The sequence below is a fragment of the Nanorana parkeri genome, unplaced genomic scaffold (assembly GCF_000935625.1).
Source record: "Nanorana parkeri isolate BGI_ZX_2015 unplaced genomic scaffold, ASM93562v1 scaffold106, whole genome shotgun sequence".
In the NCBI taxonomy this organism is placed as follows: Eukaryota; Metazoa; Chordata; class Amphibia; order Anura; family Dicroglossidae; genus Nanorana; species Nanorana parkeri.
The window spans coordinates 1,802,136-1,823,285 of NW_017306374.1; the positions used below are offsets into that span (position 1 = coordinate 1,802,136).

Below are 21,150 nucleotides of genomic sequence, written 5' to 3' on the forward strand. Positions count from 1 at the left end.
TAGTGCCCACTCCCCTATTTTATTCAGGTCCTCTTTTAATGTTATAATGTCTAAGTCCGTGTCTATTACCCTCCCAATTTTAGTATCATTTGCAAACACAGAAACATGGCTATAAACATCTTCCCCGATATCATTAATAAACAGGTTAAACAGTATTGGGCCTACTACAGAACCCCTGGGCACGCCACTCTCGACCTTAGACCTATGTGAAAAAGAGCCATTTATCGATACTCTCTGGACACGTTCCTCTAGCCAGTTCTCTGTCCATGTACACACCATTTCATCTATGCCCATAGATAGTAAAAGTATTTTTGGAATGTCATAGTAGGCAGTCAAGGTTGAATAAAGACACAGGTCCATCATGTTCAACCTATATAATGTGCCTGTGTGTATATTGCTAGCAATTTCCATAGCCCTGTATATTCTACAAACTGAGGAACTCATTCAAGATGTCAGTGCTCTCTGCCCGTATAGCTAACTGCAGAAGTGAATTCCACAATTTTACCACTCTCACATTAAAAATTATCTTGTGCAGTTTAAGTTTACAGCATCCCTCCAATTTTTTGTTGTGATTAAATGACACAACCCAAGAAAAACTTGTTTCCGGAGCAGACCAAAACTGTTTCTTTGATCCCCATGTTTGTAACAGTCAGGAATGTGTGAAAGAATTTACAACATTGGACTGAGGCGGCCACCTCTTCTCCTCAGCCTGTCTTGGCTGAACATTTCTGAACCACGGAAATAAAAAATAAAATCCTTTCTCCCGAGATGCAATACATACTTCACCAGATCTGCTCAAGGTAAGCTGTGCAGTCAGGCAGAATAATACAATAGAAGTGATGGGAACAGGCACAACATTTTAGGGTTTCAGATTCTGGATTGCATTTTTGCTTTTCCTCCATTGCAAACAAATTAGGTAAAAGTGAAAACTGCTTATGTAGCCCCTATCACCTTCTGTGATGTGGCTACTATACATTTAGTGATAGCCAGGGCTGTAGTCAGCCTGGCTTGATTATAGTGGCAATTATCTGCTTTATTCCAGGTGTCTGGCATTGACTGTAGCCCCTTGGGTGGAATGTGACTATTCTATATTATGGGGCAGCCAATGAGAGGCACTGCAGTGTATGTACAGTACAGTAGCCAATCACTGGTTGTAACAGATATAGTGGTGCATGCTGGGATAGGGTACATATACTGGAGGGATTTGCCATGTGCTCAGACTAGTCGGGACCAGCCATGCATTAGGGCTGTGAGCTGTCCAGCCTGCCCCCCAGGCTAGGCCTGAGGCCTGGGGGTGGGCATCAGCTGGAGTGTGGGAAGAGTTTCCCAAGGCCTCCAGTTCAGAGGAGGCCTGTGTTGTTTGCCAGAGGAGGAGAACCAGAGAAGCTGATGTGTGCTGGAGGTGTCTGGAACATAGAGGACCTCTGGAGCTTGCCTGTCCTGCTGAGGATCTGTACTCATCTCCTGCTCATCTGTTACTTCAATTACCATTCACTGTACTCCAAGTGGATCTACACTGAGATGCTTAAAAGGTCTGGTGAGTCTGGAGAATATATCTGTTACAACCTGGATCCCTAGGATCACTATACCTTCTCTCTCCAGTGTGAAGATGTTTAATAAAAGTTATTCAGCATTGCATTACTGGAGTGGACATCAGCTTTGTGGGCACTAGAACCGGACGGTTAATGCTACTGGGGCTGCTGAAGATCAAACCCCCTAGACAGACTAGTGATGACCCAGGTTAATCCAGCGGCTCCTTCGGGGGTGAGCGCTACACTTATATTTAGTGATCTGTTAGCTCTTTATCTTAAAAAATATTTAGGTTTTCTATTGGACCCAAACTCTCCATTAAAAGTCAGAAAATGACCTTTTCTTAATTTCTGACATCCTGATAAGTGTACAAGATCTTATCTTTAGATCTGGTAGTGCCATGTTTCACTTGCTGGGAGGGTCCACTTTTTGGATAAGTCAAAACTTACATAGCAGTTTCAGGGGTGGAAATGGCCGATGCCATCACTATAAGGTGGACCGTATAGCGCATGCTATGTGGTGGCAGCACACATGGAGACAGGCTATAACCTTTTCATTCTGCTTGTGGTGCCCAGGCAATACCTTGGGTCATGTGACCCCATGTTTGTCCATTTAACTGCTTAAAAAATATGTTTTCTTTCTTTTATACTGTTGAATACAACGTTATATTGTCCAGTGGAAATAACAAAATCCCAACAAATGATCTAATGTTGTTGGTTCTTGAAAGAAAAAAAACAAATGAGATACAGATTTTGGTAATCCCAATAAAAAGACTCAGTGCAGCATCCCACCAGTATATTGTTAAGGGAAACAAGTTAAAATAATACATTTACAATGAAGCATCAGGTATAAAACAAACTAATACAATGCCAGTTTTACTGGGATGTAAAAAGCCTGTTTGTCTGTGTCATGTAAATCTTGTTGTATTCTTATATATCACAAGAAAAGGCGAGTGCAAGCTTTTAAAGCAACCTAAGACAAATTACTTTCAGCTACATTAAGTCTTCCAATATGTGTTCTTGTGCAGATGTGGCATTTATTTTGAAAATAAATTACATTTTCCATTAGGAAAGGTTGTTAAGAGTCAGCATTCTGCGCTCCGGGCTGAAATTTGGATTTGATTATCAAACAATATGAAAGTAGACAGTTTTAAACCCTTTCCTGGTACACAGGGCCTGGAAATGGAAACACAATGGAAAGGGTAACTTCTCATATGACGTGACCAGTCTGTGGGCTGCTTCCGCATGCACTGGTCTATAGTACTGAATTCATTAATCTACATTGGTCAGTGAGTCTCTTACCCAGAAACAGGAATGAAGTATAGTGAGCGTGCTGACTTCAGCATTCAAACTCCAACTGACTTATTAATGTCATGATGTGCAAGCTGCAGTATCCCCTAGCAATCAGAATATAGTTCACTAAAGTCAGATTAGAGACAAATGATTGCTATGGATTGTAGCTCTTTGGGCATTGATCTCTGGCCTTAAATTTGTCCAGATTAGAAAATGAAATTTAGTATCTGTTTGGGTGCTACGCACAGCAAGGATCATCCATTTTATTTCAGTTTTAGGTCAGATATTCTAGTTTGTGTCTTTTGATACCTTGCCCTTTTCTTATCCTACCCATGGTGCCAAACCATCACCAATATTTGAAGGGAATAATAAACAAGTTTCTATGCCATGGTTTACGCCACCTTCTGAGATCATGCAGTGACACATTGAGTATTGCCATTATTTATTGTGCCGCAGGATACTTTAGGCTTATCATAATGTTGGAGCTGTGGATTTAGCCACGGCAATGGATTACATGGGGGCTTCGGCAACAACAATCTCATAGAAGTAGAAAAGCACGGTAGCAATGGATCAAATCTATGCTGATGATTGTTCAGTCTCCAATGTACTCATCTTCTGGGTATCACACTGCCACAACATATGCTTTGTGGTGGCAGGGGGTTATTTTACTGCTTTTTTAAATAAAATGATAGTTCAGATACATCAACTTTTGGGATTTAGATCTCAGGTTCTCAGACACAGAACTGCTGTCAACACCCCAGCAGAGGAAACTTATCAGCCAATGCTGCAATAAGTAACTGAATATATGACAATAAAGCAGTGGCAATATTTGTTATATATGGTATTTTAGACCCTCACCGTTGTAGTGCATATGTCATACGTGCCTTAGGACAGACATTTAGTTAGGTAGGTACTTGTTTCAAACGCTTATAGCGTCCCTCTTGACTGTACCTGTATAGTGGCACTATTTTTTATCATGTTCTTAGAATTCTTGTCTTATCTAAAGAAGGATCCTGGGGGTCTGAAACTGTTGTATAGACTGTACATGTTTCTACTTTGAATAAAAATTTACGTGGTACTGCACGAGTTGGATTTTCCACCTAAAGGAGAGTAGGGTAGCTCTCATCCACTGCCTGCAACTCATGATGAACAATTGGTTAGTGCTCCCTTATCTATGTATTTTGTGTATATATTGTATACATACTGTATATTGCACATTACCACAAGGGAAAGTTTATTAAAATATTTAAGATGTACCACTATTTATATTGCCTAAGATGTAAGTGCACATTTAGAACCGGCTAGTGATCATATAACTGGAATCTGGTGCTGAAAGCGTATCTAAGGACCCTTTCACATAACACCGGTCTGCAGCGTTGAGTGCCCATTAATGCATGTTGGGCAATAGTATGCATTACTTTAAGGTAGCCAATGCCTAATGCACCAGAATTTTTAGGCAGAACAACGCAACACGTTAGTGCTTTGCTAGGCGATGTAATGCATTCAGAATAAATGGCACCACATTGCACCAAGGCGCATTACCGCAATGGTGTGTACAGATCCTGAAGCCAGTTATTTTATGTTAGTTTTGGATAGAGTGGGGAAGGGTTATCAACCCTGTCAGTCTGTTTGCTGTGTCTGGGGATATCCAGAATGTTTTCAGCACAATAGACCAGGAACAAGCGCACCTAACATGATCTTCCATGATACTTGAGCTATGATCCCACGGATCTGCTGTATACCTTGACCATATACAGAGTAGAAACTGCAAATTAATTTTGAAATAGGATAGAAATGTAGTGCGTGTATGGAAATTGTGAGTGTCATTGGTGTCATTGCTCTATCATACTCTGTTGCGTGATAGATTAATGTACGAGCGACGCTTCTAGGCAAAGCATTTATCTGACAATGCTAATGCATTTGTTTCAGCTCCGGAATTAATTTTCTGGCAGGAGGGAAGGTCAGGGTGAAACTACAGATATATGAGCCATTTTTTGTCACCTTTATCAAATTACCTCAGGCTGGCCTGTCAGAAGACAGAGGCAATAGCATGCAGAGTAATAAATGTTTACAATGATTACAGTTGCCGGACAGAGTTAATTTCAGCAAATCAGTCGTGTTCATTAATGTCAGGAAACCTTTTCATTTCATGAGCTTTAAAAATGACGCGTGATTATTAGAAGTGATTGCATTTTTTTTTTGTTTAAGGTGATCTCCAGGAAAACAGCTAAATAAACAAATACATACATATATGGAAGTTGTTTTACTTAACATAGGTTTTGTATTTCTGTCCACCCAGTCTTCAGATTAACTCAGCTCTGCCACACATCACAGCCCTGTCTGGCAGGGTAGGAGACCTGATTTTTCTCTGCTATAGTTTAGTAACATTCCCTGGTCTTGGTCCTCTCCCCAGACTGTGACTAAGCAATGAACGGAGAAGCAGAAGTCTGATGAGCTCACCTCTCTGTCTTTCTGCTATCTCCTTCTATCAGCATGTCTATTGTTAGCACTATAACGTACTGGCTCTTCTGCTGTTTTTCGCAACAAGCAACAGGCTACCCTCACACTGCAGGGGTTAACTGCTCGTTTTCCTCTAGGGACTAAAATAGAAAAGTTAGATTCACCTGAACCTCCGGCGCTCCATCCAGCCTCTTCCCTCCTACGCTCCAGCGATGGCATGTCCATCAGCGTCTTCACAACCTATAAACTGTGACTCAAGAATTCTTAGACCGCCGCAGCGAAGGGGTTGAACGCCTGGAACAAGCGATCTAACAGCAAACTGGCCTCCGGGGATTGGGTGAATATAACTTTTTTTTTATTTTTGCTCCTTAGACACAAAGAAAACACTTAACCCTTGTAGTGTGGAGGTAGCCCCACTGCAAATGTTAATAAAAATGTTGCCTGGAGTTCAAATCCAGGTACATACACTGCTTGCAATACATTTATTGATAGAGTGTGTACAGCAATAACATTGTTGCCTGTTTCAACCATAGACACTCAAATTGGGTGAAGAATATCTGTAAGCACTTTAAAACATTAACACTATGGGAACTTCTGTTTGACAAGCTGGCCAACAAAATGACCTAAATGTCATTTGAAGATGTTCTGTAGAAGTGTTTGATTTTTTACATGCATCGGATGAATAATATCAGTAGTCCTGTCAATATATTGCATCATGCAATTCTGTGCATTGAGAATAGGGAGAAGCACAAAAAGCCCTGCCACCTGCATACATTAAAGCGTATCACAGACGACGTCCTCAGGGGGACCTGCAACCCTCATGGTGTGGCAAGTATACACATTTATTTAAAAAACATAGAAAACTTACAGTTTATGATTGAATTATTTCACTTTGGACTATATACACTATTATCACACTTGGACTTTTTTTGGATGGATCACCATTGATTACTGATTTGTGATTTGATTGTGTTATTATTAGAGCTAACACACAGCTACACAGTGTTCTTATTTATCTTATTTAATTGTGATGCACTTTTTGTCGTACTTGAGTTGATAAGGGCATTTTACATGGTGACATTGAGGTCACTTAGTATTCATTGCTTATTTCTCACATAATTTTTGTCTATTCGATTATTTCACCATAATTTTTCTATACACTTTAATATTCCTGAAAGATGGATCACATTTATTACACTTGAGAGATTGAGTACAATTAATATATGTGTTTGCACATGAACCACTTTTAGCGCTGCACATCCATTATTTTATTGTTTTGACCTTAAGGTCCATAGCACAGCAGCTTCCATACCCGATTCTTCCATAATCGCAGATTTCACATTTTCTATAATGCAGAATAAGGCCCAATTTACACCAGATCCATTGCATCCGTTTTCAATAAATGCCAATGCAAGGACATCTTAAAATGAATGGGTGTGTATGGGAGCAGTTCACACCAGTCCCTTGCAATGCGCTGCCCTCCACTGAAAAAAAAAGTAGAACAGGCTCTACTTTTTTTCAGCGCAACGCAACACATTAGACTGGTGTGAACTGCTAAGGCGTGTCACAAGAAGGCAGAACCAATACCTTATATAGCTTAATGTAACAAAAAACACAACGTCACAAAACGCAACATATGTCAACAGACTATGCAAACTCAAGTCAATGTACCTTCACTGACCCCGTTTTTGGTTCTGATTCTGGTGTGAATGCACCTTAACACTTTTGGTAAATATTACCTTTTCGTACATCTGTACATCAGGCCAAAAAAGACGGACAGCTGAGGAGTCCTGACATTCACATAGCTCAGCCATACAGCAGAGCTGTATCTGACAAGGCAGAAGACCTGATATTTCTCGTCCACGGTTCAAGTAGTATTAAACATTATTTTCTAATTTTTCAGTAATGAATTCAGATGAAACAAAATGCCCAGCAAAGTATTTCTTTACATTTTTGGCCAAGCACTACAGTCATTATGTTTCTGAACAGCTCCAACTCAGCCCGGCTTTTCTGAACTTCCTATCCAGTGTAAGGTCACAGGGGAGAGCGGTCTCTGGCAGATGACCATCTACTAGCTTTTAGAAGAGCGGAAAGAGGAGTGGGCAGAAGGAGAGTGACTGGTCCTGCTGTACCTGTGTAAAGCTTACTAGCACACATAAAGGTGGCTCTATAGGACCCTGCAAGGGAAATGAGACACCCTAAAACAGGATATCAGAGCCAGTGATCAGGGGACCAGCTGATTCTGCAGGAAGATAAAACTGTTAAACATCAAGAAGCAGCATCCATTGTAAGTGATTTAATCAGAATCTGAAATAGTTTTAAGACCTTTTAACTCTAACAATATTCACATGATTTGCCCCTCCCGCTTCCCCTGACTGGGCAGTGAAAGGAGAAGCAGCAGACCGATGAGTTCATCTCACCATCACTCATCCTTTCAGCATTCTCCTTGCACTGCACACAACTGATTGGTTTGGCCTGTGTGGATATCGCCCCCACTTTTAGCTTTATAGGGTCTGCAAGAAGCTGATACCAGATCAAATTGACGTAATTAAACAGCTTGAAGTTGCAATAAAAAATACATTTAGTGTTGTAATAATGAAGACAAAGCTGCATTAATTTGAGTCTTTTTTTTCTCTGTCTGGAGTTCAAATAACTCTTTTTTGAAGAAAGTAAAGGTGAAGCAAATATTGTACTAATGAAGTATTTGTTTTATTTTCCAACACAAAGGAGCAAAATAATGGTTGTGCTTGGAGGTTAAGAAAATAATCTTTATTGTGTTGAATCATCTCCATGATAATGAATATCCACAATTGTGTTTGGAGTGTTAAAAGTGTATAATAAAATATGGAAGTAATATTGTCCAGGAATTATTCTTAAAGCGCCTTTAGAGTCTCTACTATTGTATTTTTGTTGTACTGCCCTATAAATATTAGGCAATGGGAATTTTTGAACACAGAGAACTTACACCATTGCGTGTTGATGCCAAATCTGGCCCTGATATCTTGCATCAGAGATCTTTGACAGATCGCTCCACAATGGCTTATAGTCTATCTCTGTCATCTCCTGTCTCTTACTGAATGTACAGCTGAGTGAAATGTATTTTAGTCCCGGCACACAGTACTGAGAGGAGGGAAAGGTCAGAGGCCTGCACTGGGAATTACCTTGACCTTTACAAACACATCCATCACCTGCCCCCTGTAACATGCATCATCCATCGCTCACACTTTAAAGGTCCTCTCATTATTAATGATGGCAAATATAAATTGTCTTTCATGTGGACCAATCTCTGGACTCATATCCTAGGGGTGGCTCACCATTATGGCAGCTTAAAACATTTTTTCTTCATGTCCAATTTAAAATGGCAAGTGTCCCTTACTATACACCTTGGTATTTTACAGGATCTTTTTTTGGGGGGGTGAAAATCGATTGAATTGTATATTCAGTCAGTCAAAGATAAACTCCAGGCAAATGGCTAAATACACAATTGAAATACATATAAGAAAACTTTTTCCCTGCAAAAAGATATATATTGTTGTCCTTCCAGTCTTGAGATTTACAAAGCCATGCCAGACAGCAGAGCCAGCCAGATGACCTCCCTTTTTTCACTACAGTAATACAATACAGTTTGGTAACCTCCCTTCCCCCAGCCAATTACTGGACAGTGGAGAAGCAGCAGCAGACTGATGAGGTCAATTTGTTGCACTACCCTCCTGACAGCATGTTCTTGTCAGCATATGTACATGCAGCACACCTGATTGGCTCCCAGCGCTGTCCCTGCCTTCTAGTCTAATTGCTTCTATGCAGGGGATTGACACCAAGTCCAATTCAAGTACTTACACTGGCACTATTTGAAAATCAGCTTTAAAGTGGTACTAAAGGCTCATTTTTTGACATGTATCTACTGCCAGCAAGCAGTACAGCATGCCCCAACATTTAAACAAAAGTGCACTGTGGCCAAACAATTAAAAATGTACCTGTGTCTGTGCCTCTCTCTCCTGGCTGCAGAGCACAGCTTCCTCAAATGCCTCTGCAGTAGATGATGTGCACGAGAGCATGCGCACTTCATATTACTGGAGGGCAGAGGAGGAGTGAGGCAATGTCAGCAAATGTACGCACGCCAGGAGTGTGCACACAGGACAGACTCCGTGGGACACAGGAAGAAATAGGAGGCACCACAGCAGGGAGAGATGGACAGGGAGATATATATAGGGATGGCCTCATTCACTTGGTAAGTTCTGCAGTACAGGGAGACACAAGAATCACTTTGCAACTTAAATAAGTTTACTAGAACTTGCACTTTGGGACTAGGTTCGGGTACAAAAGGTCGACGTTAAGTAAAAGTACAATTCTTGGAACAACTGCAACAAATGCTAAGGATTTTTTTAGCATTTAGGTCAACAATATTAAGCCCTTTGCATGGATAGCTGCCATCAAGAGCTCATCTATAACAACATCACGAGTACAGGGAGACACAAGAGCCACTTTGCAGCTTAAATAAATCTGTTTACTAGAACTTGTAGTTTGTGACTGGGTTCAGGTACAAAAGGTCGACGTTAGGTGAAAGTACAATTCTTAGAACAGCTGGAACAAATGCTAAGGATTTTTTCAGCACTAAGGTAAACAATGTTAAGACCTTTGCATGGATAACTGCTATCAAGAGCTCATCTATAGGAACATCCCTAGTATAAAACTTCTTAATAAGAAAAACTAGGTAATATTAAATAATGGCACAGGTCTGTGTGTCTCAGGTAATTGTCTTCTTTTTTTTTTACCCCGCCCCAACAATTCCCCGCTCTCATCTGATGGCTAGCCATGTATACTATTTAAAATGACAAGCAAAGTCTATGGATGCAGATATTTCCGGGTACACAGCATGGCATTGGCATTCCCTTCTAGGTTTTCAAGACCCAACAAAAGAAGCTACAGTGATCCACTATGCTGAGCATTCAGGGAAACTTCCCTAGCAACACAGTTTCACAGAACCAGCACCATAATAACTTCTGGAGCAATATACAGAAACTTTATAGAAGATTAGAGAGCCTACACAGATACAAAAACAAAACAGCACAGGAAAAGAGCAGATAAAGTAGGACACCTATACAGACAGCTTAGGCATAGGGGGAAGCACATTCTTTACACGCCGACCATAAAAGCTTGCAAAACGTCAGAGTGAAATCAGAACTCAGATCTGTAAATATTCCTGGTAAGCAACTTTGAAAATATAGAAAACATTAGATCAGCATGATAGCCAGGCAACTAACATTTTCAGAAAACAGGTTAGTAAAGGCAATCTACTCTATACAGGTTTACTTTAAAGTCCAATTGAAGCACCTTTTAATCTTATTTTAGCCCTGTACTATAAATAAGCATGTTATGATTTGTGGCTTATAAATGTCTTAAAATATATTTTTCTCCTAGTGAAAAGTCTGTTTCTTGCTCTACCACTTCAGTGCTCTATGCTGACAGAGCTGAGTAACAGCCACACCCTGCATTAAAAGGATGTATTACAGAGAAGGGGATGAGGAATGTCTGACCAGGTCTGTTACTGAGTGCACTGGGTCAAACTCCGGTGACTATTCAACACATTTATAATTAGACTCCCTGCACAACTATTGTATCTGGAAGGTGAAGCTAAGACTATAAATAGTGCAAAATCTATCTGATTAAACATCTACTTCTATTTCCTCAATTAAGCCTAAACAAAGTGACTGTTGCTTATGTAGTATCCATCTCTCTATTACTTCCCAGAATCCCCCTCTTGCCTGTCTTTAGTAAATAAATAAATCATTGGTGAGCTCACCGTGATCAACTAAAGAAGAACAGCGTGGCCTGCGTTGGGTATTTAGTCTCTAGAGCTTAGCAGCTGAAACACCTCACTGTCCATGTTCTCACCTCTTACACACCAACTGTAAATCAGTACTGCTAGTCCACAATGGACATTTATAGCTTTGCAAATGCTTATACTAACTGTTGAGGGTGGGTGGCTTCAAGGTTGCAGCTATCAATAGTAATTGGCGTTTATTGTGCAAATTTATTCTGTGTCCATTTACAGTTTAAGTTTCTTTAAGCAGAACTTTACATTAAAAAAAATACAAGAATAAAAGTGTGACAATGTGCAGCTTACTAGTCCTTAGATGTAGGTGTTGCATTACTCTCCATTTGGCAGGCAAAACATTTTCAGCAAGTACAGAAAATATCAGTTCATTTCCTCATCACTTCCTGTGGGCTAAACTGAAAGCAAAAATAATCCTAGTGTGATGGATATGAACAAAGATAGACATAATTGAAGTCCAGCCTAGGTGGCAACCATGGCTCCCTCAATAGATACAACAGAATGAGCGAATGTAGATGTAGCCCTTCCAGGGCCGGCCTTAGGGGTGTGCGAGCAGTGCGGCCGCACAGGGCGCCATGGCAACAAGGGCGCCGTGCGGCCGACACAGCTCGTCCTGGGGGCGGCTTCTCTCCCCTTCACCGCTGGGCGCTGGCCATCCGATGACAGCGCTCCCTCGTCCGCCCCCCCCCATCTCGCACAGGGCGCCTAAAGGCCTAAGGCAGGCCCTGAGCCCTTCCACCCTACGTGGAGTGGCAATTTAAATTTAGTGTTGATAGCACTTGTAATCAGTCTGGCTGATGTCTAGTCTGGTATCATTTGGTCATTTCTAGGTGTTCTGCTATTGATTGCACTTACCTGTGAGTGGGGTGTGACCCTGCCACAGAGTGGGGCAGCCAATAGGGGAACATTAGGAGTGGCTATGCCTCACCAGCCAGTCACTAGGAGTTTCATGGCCAGTGGTGCATGCTGGAGAAGTGCTGGGGACTCAGGAATTGCCATGTGCTCAGGGCAGTCTGCCTCTGGGCTTGGCCTGGGAGTGGGATGTACAAAGGCCTTCAGCCTGAAGGAGGCCACATGATGACCCAGGAGGTGTACCAGGCGGTGTAGTAAGGTGAACCAGAGAAGCCCTATAACTGCTGGAGATGCCAGGAAGGCAAGGATGGCATTGACCTTAAGAACAAGCCTGGTGTCTCTCACAAGGAAAGATCTAATTCAGCTGTTGCTCTACTACACAGTGGCATCCTCTGTGCAAAGGAAGTTTTTTTTTTACATTGTGGAATCTGGAAGAGATTGGTGAGTCTGGAGTCTATTGTTGCCATGGATGTCTGACGCCCTATACCCTTTCTCCTAGTTTGGCTGTTCTATGATAAAGCATCTGAAGAGTCCTTAAAGTGACTCACACCCAATGTACTGTTTACATTGGGTGTCAGTGTGTTACTTGAAGGGTCACCAGATGAAAATGAAGGAAATAAGCCTAAAAAAGGCAAACTTAAAGAAGACCCTCATTACTCCCTCCCCCTTCTGTTCATTTTATTTTATTATCTCTGACACTGGGCTCTCTTGAAAAAATATACTCAACCACCTAATGAATCCAGCCTTGTCCTGCTGGGAGCCGCTGCTCTGCTCAGGTGGGGTCCTGCACCATCATCTTCCTCCTCTCAGGAGCTGGATGTCTCTTCTGAGTTCAGACAGCCAGCTACTAATGGATCCCCCCTCTACTCCTGCAGCCTTCTAGGATATGTGATGTGGATATCTCAGGAGGCTGTGGGTTTGAGAATGGGTAGGGGGTCGAAATAACAATGTTAAGAGCCCCCCTTCCCGGGGGAGCCAGTGAGGTAAAGTGAAGGTCTGCTTTAATGCAACCACTTCATCTATGGACTGGTAAGCTGCAATATAAGAAATTCTTGTTTTGGGGTTTAGAAACTCTTTAAAACGTCACAAGAAGGAATTCCCTCTTTACGTATTTAATCTCTTTAAAGTAAGCTAACATTTTTATAAACAGCCAATATAACTGTATGATGCTTATGTGCCACAAAACAGTCTACAAACAAAGGGCATCCTTAAAAATAAGCATCAGGTATAATTGGCAATTATCTGCATGAAATGCAAGAGAGGGAGAAAAAATATTTTCCAAAATATACATGTCTAAAATGCCTGGGGACTGAGCTTTTAAAAATCCAGAGAGGTATAATCCTCCCAACCAGAACAGACATTGCCCTGCATACATCATTTAAATCAGCCTGCACAAGAAATATGATGTTTCAATCAATCAGTGCCTGGTTAATGATTCAAAGGCCTAACTTGTCTTGAACACAAGCTCTTTGGGAATATTACAGAGAATCCATCTCCTTTCAAAAGCTTAAATAGAACTTTATTTCAAACACTTAGAAAAAACTTTAGCCCGCTCTCCCACAAAGCTTAAACAGATGCCCAGAGGGCTCCATATGTTAAATATTTTGAAGGATTTTCATTTAAGGAACAAGAAAGTTTTCTCGAGGTTTAAAAAAAAACCATTTCCTGCATTACCAGGCAGAATGGAAATGAGTAAAGATTGGTTCCCTCCAGTAATAAAGAGGAGCCCTACTCAAAAAAGTGTCTTTTTATGTAATTATTTTAACCACTGTCTGCCCGAAAAATCTTTTCTGATTATGCACCTTATTAGTATCTTCAACATAGAGTAGATTCTACCTGGAGCAACTCGATTTTTTAAGCTACAGTTGTTGCTCAAGGGCAGGCATTCCAAACTATTGATTTGGGGGTTCATGCAGTCCTCTTAGGCTCCCTTCACACTTGCAGGGTCTGATGTAGTGTGTTAAAGCAGAACTACACCCTCCTATGCTTTACAACCACGGAAGGTGCAAATTTAGCCTCTATTTGGATTGTAGTTGCCATGGTGCTACACATGTGGTCAGCTATGACACCAGCCATTTGATAGCTTAAAAGTTCAGTCAAAAGGACTGAAATAAGAACACTGGCAACCTTGACAGTTGGCCTGCCTTAAAAGTAACTGTTTTTGGAGACAGTTAAATTGGTGGTTCAAGTCCCTCCTTAATATATATTATGTTGTGCGTTAATGTGTGTTGCGTTAAGGCCTTGGTTCTCAACTGGTGGGTCGTGACCAAAAAGTGGATCATGACCACGTGTTTAGTAGGTCACCGCATGCCTTCCACTTTTCTAGGTGAGAGGCTCCTCTGCCTCCCCCTAGTGCAGCACTGTCAGTTCTCGCACCAAGCAGCTATTCAAAATATGCTGCCCGACGCCGAGTGTCAACTTGAGGTGGGATGGAGATCCATCCATATGTGCATTGCTTACAGCTCCCTTGCATGTCCTCTATAGTGTGCCATGATGACATCACATTCTGGCTCCCGGCATCTCTACAGTGAGCACACCGGAGCTGTACAAGCAATGCACATATGGATGGAGCTCCGTCACAGCACAGCAGCCCACACTGGACCCCAGGCTGAGGATCCACTCCAGTTGTCATAAGGTAGGGAACCATGCGATTAACACACTGTACCATATAATCGCACTTACCCTGCATTCTGGTGTGAGAGGTGTGTTGTGTTGCCATTCATTCAAATGGTACCCCAAACGCACCTCCCACCCAAAATTCATTCACCCGTACCGGAAAGCACGGTATCCTAATGTCGTGCATTCCATGGCAGTGTGACTTGGGTTGCGACTTAATGACCAAGGACAAATGTAGGTCCTGAGGTTACACAGGTTGAGAACCACTGCGTTAAGGCAACCATCACAATGGAGCTAAAATTGGACTTGTGCTACCATGAGTGTCCCTAGTCTTTTTGGAGCTGGGTGGGATACCCTTTAAAGATTTGAACTACGGTAAGTAAAACTCTAACCTGTTCTGTAGGTCTTCACAATTTTCCATAAAATGTTTTTTTTGTGCAACTTTATAGTTAGAGGTTGGAAGTGTGTGATTATCTAAATATACAAAATGGTTTACTAAATATTTATAGAAATTACGGCCAAAAGAAAAAAGAAAAGCAACATTGTTTTACAATAATAGGCAACCTAAAGTCCAGCCCTAACGTTTTATGTGAAAGCCTACTAAAGTGCCTCTTAAAATAACTGTGCAAATGGTGACTGTGTAAAATAGGCACCCCACCCCAACCCACATCCCAGAATGCAATATTGATGCCTCAATCATTGTTGTATGATGTTTAAATTGTGTCTATGTTCTGACTTGGTATTTGCAACTTGGGGGCTCCAGGGACAGACCTAAAATGTATTGTAACATGTGACACCTCACAGGGCTTGCTTTTCTACTGTATACAAAATTATGCTTTTTATAAGAGAGGTTTATTTTTTATGTATTAAAGTTGTTGATCCACATAATAATAACAACAACAACAACAACAACAACAACAAAGTAGCCATAATAGAACAAGTAAACCAAAAAAATATTAATTGAGCAACCTGTCCTCAACTGGAGAGCAAATTAAAAACCTTATGACATAATTACATTCATAGTATGATATTAAAAAAGCACCTAAAAGGAAAGGTAAGGGCACAACACAAGTAGAGTTAAAGTGTATTTAAACCCCAAAACAAAAATGTTATATATTGCAGTTTACCAGTCCTTAGATGTGGTGGCCGCATTCGTTTTCTTTTTTTCTGGCTTTTTTGTTTCTTGTCTTTACCTGGTAATCTAGCCAGTAACACACTTTCTGTCTTAGGGTGACTATATTCTATGGAGGAGCAACGAAGCACAAGTTAAACTAATCAGAACTCCAGCTAAAACTTTTAAAAGTGTAGTTCAACTTTTGCAGTCAATTTGGGATAACACCTATTTTATATTTGTTACATGTTCACTTTAACTTCGCATAAGCTCAAAAAATATTTTAAAAAATGCTTCTTGCAGTTTAAAGTGCTTTTGCTTTGGTTAAGGTTTCTTGGCTTCTTAATGGTTAACATTTCAACATGCTTCTCCTTCTTTGTTAAGTTAGGAGGGGCTATGAGGGGTTTGTTCGGTATAATTTGTAAAGTAGATTTGAACATTGCCTGTCCTAACAAAATGGTAAAGTCTTAAAAGCCTTGCTTTAGCATTAAAATTAATGTTAGAAGTAATTGGGAAAAATACAATCCACACAGTTCTGTCCTAAGTCCTTCTACATAGACAGATCACTGTGCCGGTGCTCAAAATGACCTAGAATCAGCCATGTTGCCTGCTGCAACAAAACATCTAAAAGGTAAGAAATGTTTTTTTTTTTTTAAATACTTTTCGGTATACTGTGTGAATGGGAACATATAACAAACAAATAGCGGGGTTTCCTCAAATATAACTACAAAAGTGGGAATACACTTAGCAGTTACAGAAACAGTTTTTGTGGGGGGATAAAGGTTTTACATAAATGAACAAAAGCTGACCATTGTAAGCACACCTGTTGGTGTTCAGTGATTTGTCTCAAACCTTTATTTGCCACTTTGGCTGGACAGCTTGGTCTGTTAAAGGAAGTTGAAATATAACAGACTTACTGCCCGGACCACTGGGTGAAAATAAAAGAAAAAAAAAGCCTAAAAAGAAAAATAATGCAGCCAATACATCTAAGGACAGATACACTTCAATATATTCCATTTTCGCTTTTAGTCTTAGATATACTTAATGAAATGAAATAATGTCAAGTAAGATTTGATTGCATTATCAAAAAGAATGTATTTAGTATGTATCCTATTACAATGCTGATGTTATAACAGGATAGTATATATAATATATATAGATATTAGGGATGCACCGATACCACTTTTTTAAGGCTGAGTACGAGTACCGATACTTTATTCCAAGTACTCGCCGATACCAATTACCGATACTTTTTCTTAAAGGGACAGGTCACATTTTTTCTAAAGCAATAAAAAATCATGATTTTAGAGATATCAGTAACCATACATAGACAAGTTGGAGGTGCTATGTATGTATTTCTAGGGTATAGAGTTCTTCTTGAATGCTGCTTCTATTTTGCATGATGATTCCCATCGTTCCAATCACTCCTCTCTTTTACGACCTTTGTGTCTGCAGTTATGTTTAAATGGCATTCAACCGATAAATATATAAATGTAAAAATGATAGTGAATATGCTGGAGTTTACAGCATGCAAAACAATTATGAGCGGAAGTCTCCTTGCCATGTCTTCAGTGCATTGTTAAAAGCTGCTTTTATGTAACATTAACACAACAGGGTAGCAGGTGCAATACCAAGAACTGCGTTATATTTATGTGGGCTCTTCTTCCCACTGAGATATTTAACCCTAATTAATATACTTTGGGGAAGAAACTGGCTTAGCATTCAGAGTTCTCTTCAAGAAGAGTACAGGATTGCCAGCCATTCAACAATGTACTGACAGACAGAAAATATGCAAATACTGTAATTAAAATGAACTCCAGGAAATCATCTAAATACTCAATTGAAATATATTTATAGCAGCCGTTTTATCTGACTAAGGATTTGTATTTCTGTGCATTCAGTCTTGAGATTAACACAGCTCTGCCTGACAGTGCAGCTACATTGGTGCCCTCCATTTTTATTCTCTGCCTTTAAAGCTGAACTCAAGGTTGATGCAAAATACACAATTAACGCAGCTCTTTTTATGTCAATGCATCATAATTGTTTAGGGAAGCATTTGAAATATATGTATCAGCCTTTTGAAATCTCCTATACAGCAGTGTTCAGACTGGGAAAGGGAAAAACAGCACAAGGAACCAATCAGTTGTGCTGCAGTGCTCATGTGCTAACTAGGAGCATGATGATGGGAGTTGAGAACAGAGTAAAGGTGCCCATACACCTTACGAATATCGGACAAATTTCGTTTGCGATTGCGTTTTCGTCCGATATTTGTAAGGTTGATGGGCGGTGTACAACCGCAAATACTGTACAAACGTACGACGTTTGTCTTTCCAGCAGGTTAAAAAACTTCTGTTGAATCGTACGATTTTCACAAGGTTGGTGGTGTTGCCGTACGTCACAATTCGTACGATTAACACTGCTCATGCACAAACGAAAATCTGTGCGGTCGATTAGCACAACTCATCCAGGTGATCTCTGCTAAGGGCCGCTAATTGAACCGTGTGATAATCGGGGCAGGATGGGGCCGTTCGATCCGTCCGATGATTGCAAGGTCTATGGGCACCTTAACAGGTGAGCCGATAAGGTTGCTTCTTCTCCTTTCACTGTCCAGTCACAGGCTAAGGAAAGAACAACTGTAGCAGTAAAAATAAATACATAAATCACTAATTGCTTTGCTGTTTGCAGAACTGTGTAATGTTCAGAACGGGATGGCCAGTAATACACTTCCTGCGGCATGTAAAACAGCACCAGTAAAATGTGTTTCAACTGCATTTATAGCTGGAACTCAGTTTTAAATAACAAATAGAATAATAAAAAGCAGCAGAAGACTAATGAGCTTTTCACTCTGCTCATTCTGCTGACAGCACATCTGATTGGCTCCTACTGTTGCCCCTCCCTCTTTCAGTATATATTCTACTGTACAAGGGATTACATGGAGGTTGATAATTACAATCAGGTACCTTTTGCAATTAAAGTGACATTAAAGGCAAAATCCCTCCCCAATGCTAGCGTAAGGAGTTACCTTAAATGAGGCCTCTTGATCCGATCCTCTTCTTCCTTCCAGTAGTTTTCAGGAGTCCCTCCAGCGTTGGCGGCGGTCTCTGATAAAGCGCTGACTCCTGTCTCCTCCTGTCCCACAGAGTCTGTGCGGGTGCACGCTGCTACATACCTTGTAACTTACTCTGTGTCTCTCCTCTTCTCCCGGCCGCAGATCTGTACTGCGCATGTGCCCGTCCCATGATCCTTTGTGGCCGCCCGAGAATATTCAGATCTTCGAACGAGAGCGCACGGCAGGGACACAGGTACGTTTTAACCCTTTGTAAACTTTTTAAATGCTTTTGCATATAGCAAAACTTGCTAGCAGTAGATATAAGCAAAAAAACCCGCTGAGGTTTTAAAAATCCTTTTTAACCACTTCCGGGCCGGCCGTAGTAAAAAAACGGCCGTCTCCCGACGCATGTAAACATGCGTCGGGGGGCTCATACGTGCAAAAAAGACGATTGCGCCCATTACGCCGCACATGTTACATATCGCCGCGAACGCCGCAGTGAGAGCAATAAGTCTAGGGCCATCAATCACTGATAACACTAAACTGATGAGCGGTAAAAGCTTTTAAAGTGTCGCCTATGGCCAGTTTTGGGTATGGTAGTTCTCTGCGATTTCGCGGATGCGCGCAATTTTAAAGCTTGACATGTTTGGTGTCTATTTACCCGACGTGACCCCGACTTTTATATCTTACCAAAAAACTGGGTAATAATAAATGTTTCCTAACATAATGTAAAAAAAAAAACTTTTTTTTCAGAATTTTCTGCAATTTTTCCTAATTATCATAAAAATAAAAACCCCAGTGGTGTTTAAATACCACCAAAAGAAAGCTCTATCTCTCCCCAAAAAATGGTATAAAATTCATTTCAGTACAGCGTTGCATGACGGAATAAATGTCAGTCAAAGTACCACAGCGCTGAATACTGAAAAATGGCCTGGCCAGGAAGGGGGTCTAAACACCTGGTCTTGAAGTAGTTAAATACATTTAATTATTTATTGAAGTGAATACATAACGTCAGTAATTGTTGCTGGGTTCAGCTTTAGCGCTGTATATAAAGTCAGCGGAAATAATAATAAAAAAAAAAAGAATATTTTTTTACAAAGCAAGTACAGTGTTTGCACCATGTTATTCAGATTCATGCTTTTATATATTTAGATATTTTTTGTTTTCCCAAACAGGGAAGTGTTTGATGCAAACCTGTCCAAGCATAAAAATTAGATTTCCCTTTAGGTTCCTGCAGGCAACTTTAGGGCACATGAAAATTTTAAAAGCAGAAAAGATAAGGAACAAAGTCATACACCAATGAATGGAACCTGCATTCACCTGCTTCTTTATGTCTCGCTAAATCTCCAAAGTGTGAAGAGCAATAAACATCCTAAGTCTTCTTCTGTATGTTTCCACTGTAAAGAAGAATTCCAGCCATGTTAAAAATTAACGCTTGCAGTGCTCATTTTGGTCTTGCGTGTAAAATATAGCAGATGCACCTGATCCTTGGTCCAATGACCTTCCGCTCTGGCTGTAGAATGTCTCTCGGCGTCCCCATATTCAATGCAAGTCAATGGACATAATGACATCACAGATCCTTAGACTGCTCCAAGGAGAAGAGGCTCCAGGGACTGGCCTAGCAGGCACATGTGACTGAGGATCCGGTGAGTATATCTTTTTTATTTCAGAACCTAGACCAAAATGGGCATTTAACCCTTGCAGCGCAGAGTTAGCCCTACTAAACATTTTTTACATGCCTGGAGTTCTTTTTTAAAGCCTATCACTAACCAAAACTTTTATTGTTATTTTTTAAACAGAGAAAGAGATGGAACATACCTCTATCAGTTTCCAATTTTGCTGCCTTTGACACATTGGTTAGTAGGGATGTCATTGACCAAATATGGTCATGTGGCAATATATAGCCATGATATCACCTCACCACCAATGCCCCAACCGCAGTTGTACAAACCAGCACTGACAGCTTCCTTCCAGGTTCAGATAAAATCAGATTTGGACCGTACCTGAGCTTATCCCTGTTGGGGAACTTTCTCTTTGCTTCCTGTTACAGAGACACAGGAAGCAAGAGGAATCTCTTAAATGTGAAAAAAATCGCCTCTTAGACAGTTTTAGCTGGAAAATGTGTCCCCATTGGAAGGATACCACTTACCTTCTGTAGAAGCCTTACATTTTGGATTTCCTTTCAGTAACAATGGTCAGGCAAGAAAAGAGGGTGAATATTCCCTTGTGGAATCACAGGCAAGTAATAACCTGGCCACGGGAGAAGAGAAAGGGGACCCTGCAATGTCATGTGACCGTCCAGACGAGAAATAGGAGAAAAGATATGTATCAAACATTCAGCTTCAGAATGGGGGTGCTCCATTGGGAAAGAATGATTTTACATACAATATAATATATATATATATAT

At 40.7% G+C, this 21,150-nt stretch overlaps 1 protein-coding gene across 1 annotated transcript in view; it reads right to left on the reverse strand.

The window, feature by feature from the left end:
* Positions 1 to 21,150, reverse strand: part of LOC108784279 (cytosolic carboxypeptidase 6-like) — a 727,452-nt gene that overhangs the window by 173,256 nt on the left and 533,046 nt on the right. The window lies entirely within an intron of this gene.